This window comes from Triturus cristatus, chromosome 5_1, assembly GCF_964204655.1.
Source record: "Triturus cristatus chromosome 5_1, aTriCri1.1, whole genome shotgun sequence".
NCBI lineage: Eukaryota > Metazoa > Chordata > Amphibia > Caudata > Salamandridae > Triturus > Triturus cristatus.
The window spans coordinates 920,528,855-920,532,238 of NC_140587.1; the positions used below are offsets into that span (position 1 = coordinate 920,528,855).

The window sequence follows — 3,384 nt, forward strand, 5'->3', positions numbered from 1 at the left end:
GGCATTGGGAAGTAAGATCGTTGACATCCAAGTTAGGGTCTAGCCTTGGAAGTGAAAGCATAGCAGAATCACAAAGAGTGACAAGGTCAATGTTTTTAGTGTTACGGAACAAGGTAGTAGTTCTTTTAGGTTGGCCAAGAGTTATAAAGTGTGATAGGTGAAGAGAAAAGGGGATGAGGAAGTAGTCAGACCAGTCTACATGAATAGGGATAGCAATAGTAAGCATGTCTGCTTTAAATATAACAAGGTCTAGAATCGAGCCCTTAGAGTGTGTTGTTTCAGTGCAGTGTTGGATAAGATAATTTGCTGAGGGAAAAGTGACAAGCTTATTGGCAGCAGAGTCTTTCAAAGAGCCCCAGTAAAGATTGAAGTCTCCCAGGAAGATCTGTCTATCAATTTGAGAGTATTGGTTGCTGATGAAGTCTGTGAGTTCCTCCATAAAGGAAGAGCAGTCACCAGGCGGGTGATAAATGACATGAAATCTGAAGGGTGAGCAGTGTTGCACTTGAAGGTCCAGAGTCAGGCATTCGAATGTACAGAAGTAGCTGTTAGGAAAAGCCTTACGTTGAAGGGAGTTTCTGAAGATGATTGCAACACCTCCCCCAACTTTGTCTGTTCTGTCATTTCTGGACCCCCAGAATCCTCTGCGCACAGTACATGTGTTTATGAGGCTGTCACAAAATAGAGTACAGTTCAGAGTATTGCACCTGGCAACTTATAGTTATCTGTGTCTCTGAGTAATGTGTGAAGGAAACTTTTTCTCGCTATAGGTGTCCTAAATTTAATCTCTGGCGGGTACCTCGTATTATTTAACTTTATTAGCTTTGCGCAGTGGCAGTATCGTAGCCAGTGAGGTCTAACTGAGGCACGATGATTGCTTATTGAAAACTTTACCCAATATCCCATTGTGGGGACTTGAAATATTGTCGTCATTGCAATTTTTGATAGTCTCTAGGGAGACTGCTTTAAAAGTTAGAGAATTAGATTTCTGGAACAAAGAAAAAAGTACAATCCGATTGGATCTTCATTTGATATTTTACCCACATTAGGTTTCTATGGTTTCAAGCTTCTTCATAGCAAAACATCTTGGCTTGGAAACAGATGCGGTGGTTTGTAATGCTTTCTATTCACCAAGAGGTGGAGCACTAAGACTTTCTCCGAAAGCAGTGCTCCAAAGAGCAGATTAAATTAACTTTGAGGTGAAGAAGTTAAACGTTTTGTTTTGGTAGTGGTGTGATCGGAGGGATTGTACTTACACAATTGGTAGTGGCTGACAGGGAAATAAAGAGTGCAAGTTTGGATTCACACTCTGCTTTAATCATACGACTTTGCACCGCTTCCATACCAGGGCTGGGACTTCCCTCTTTGGTGCATTTCCTCCCTCTGGCCTTGGTTCCACCGCAGGGCTTGAACAATATGTTGTAACCTGTTTTACATAGAGAACTAACGTGGATAGGAACATGGGTGTTGCTTTAACAAAGAATAGCCATCATCAAAACAAAGGTAAGATTTATAACTTTGGGACATATCAGCAAGAGCCGGCGATAATTATCGCCAAGCGCAGTTATCGCTAGGATAATTATCGCTGCTTTCTATCGCGGAGATAGCGTGCTATCACCAACGCTTCTCTCCAAAGCGATAGAGGTGCAAGTGTTAGCTGGAAAACAGTGTGATTTTTGCTGGAAATCCAGCGATAATCGCACTGTGACCGGCGATACCTTGTGATAGGGCAGGGTGGTCTTAGCCATGTAATCCACCTCCCATTGGATTACATGGCTAAGTCAGAACTAGAAGCAGGCGTAAGGAAAGTAGCGATAACCATGGTTAGCGCTACTTTTCTTATCGCTATGCTTGTTAGCGATTCCCTTGATAATTGGAGAAATGTCGGTAAGCAACATTTCTCCAGTTATTTCGGGAAGGAACGCCCACTTTGCATCTCATTAGAGATGCAAAGCTGGGCGTTCAGTAAACAGGCGCTAAGGCAAGGATTCACGCGATAGCGTGACCTTGCTGATATAACGATAAAATTATCGCCGCTTTTCGGCCGAAAACGGCCGCAAAAGCGGTGATAATTTTTTATCGCCGCTTTGTAGATATGCCCCTTTATTCACAGTTGCACATTCTTTGGTATATATAGGGCCTTCTATATTCATGGAGGCGACCTTGACAAAGCGCTTTCGAAGTGACTAACTGTCAGAGTATAATTAATAGTTTAGAATTTCATGGGTTTTTTACTTGAAGGAACATAGTTGAAATTAGGTAACTTCAGGCGGCCATGTCTTTAAAGTCTGTGGCTATGTTAAATAATGTGGCAAACGAAATGCGGAAGTTACAAGCTACCATCAACTGCAGACCCCCTGCCCAATCTGCATACATTAATGGGCGGGCCCAGGTAGAGACTGGGAATGACACCTCCGCCTTGTTCGTAAAAAGGAGGTAATAGAGGAACATATGCCTCCAAAAAGGCCTCTCAAGCCCCCCACTGAGCTGCTGGCATCCTCTGAACACACCTGACACAGCCCAAATCAGTCACTACTCTGGGCCAAAAAGCGGCTTATAGCTGCAACTCAGACACCAGCCCAGTGTGCTCTTTAGCAATCCGACCCTGCCCTCGGCTCTAATAAGCAATTTTAGATCATAAACAGGCCCGCAAAACTGTCGAAGTTTTTTTTTTTTTTAAAACAACAATAAATCAATTCTGCATACAGCCAAAAGACAGATGTTACCGAGATGGACCGATAAAATGCGACCTGCTTGCCAGGCTGCTTGCTAACTATGAAAGAATCATTTGATGGCCGGGTAGGTGGGGGGTTACATAGAGCTGGTGTGTGCAGACCTGTTTTTCCACGAACCTCTGTATCGTTGTGTTTTAGGATCTTAATAATTATCAGCTGCTAGTGCTTATGGTGCTGGTAGCTTAGGTTTGCCCAGTTGCTGTCAGTATTTGGAGGCCACGGTTCTTACACGTCTTTGTGAGTTCTGATATTGCTATCAAGTTATTTGCAGTCCTTGTTTTTCTTGAGCTCAGGGCATGTTTAGATCTGCCTTGAAGATATGTAAAGGGTCTTTGTAAGACCTCCTGCTCTCTGAGTGGGAAGTTTGGGCATTAGACACCTTGGGGCATATTATCAACGATTCGAGTTGAACATCGCCAATCGCGCTTAGCGCGATTTTGAATATCGTCGTATATTGCTGGTTCACATCGCCATGTTAGCGGCGTATTTTCATCGATTTCCAAACAGGCGATGTGAAATCCGGCGATATACGGCGATTTTCATCAATATCGCCTGAAAACCAGCGATATTAAAACTGCGCTGATGGCCACGTTGTCAATAGGGAGAGGTGGATGTAACCTTACAATCCACCTCCCATTATGCACATGGC

At 43.5% G+C, this 3,384-nt stretch overlaps 1 non-coding gene across 1 annotated transcript; it reads left to right on the forward strand.

Annotated features, from left to right (window-relative positions):
• The first annotated feature begins 820 nt into the window (after positions 1-820).
• On the forward strand, positions 821-960 carry LOC146831608 (U4 spliceosomal RNA). The gene has a single exon (XR_014961647.1). It is a non-coding gene; the product is annotated as a U4 spliceosomal RNA (small nuclear RNA).
• Positions 961-3,384: the final 2,424 nt, after the last annotated feature.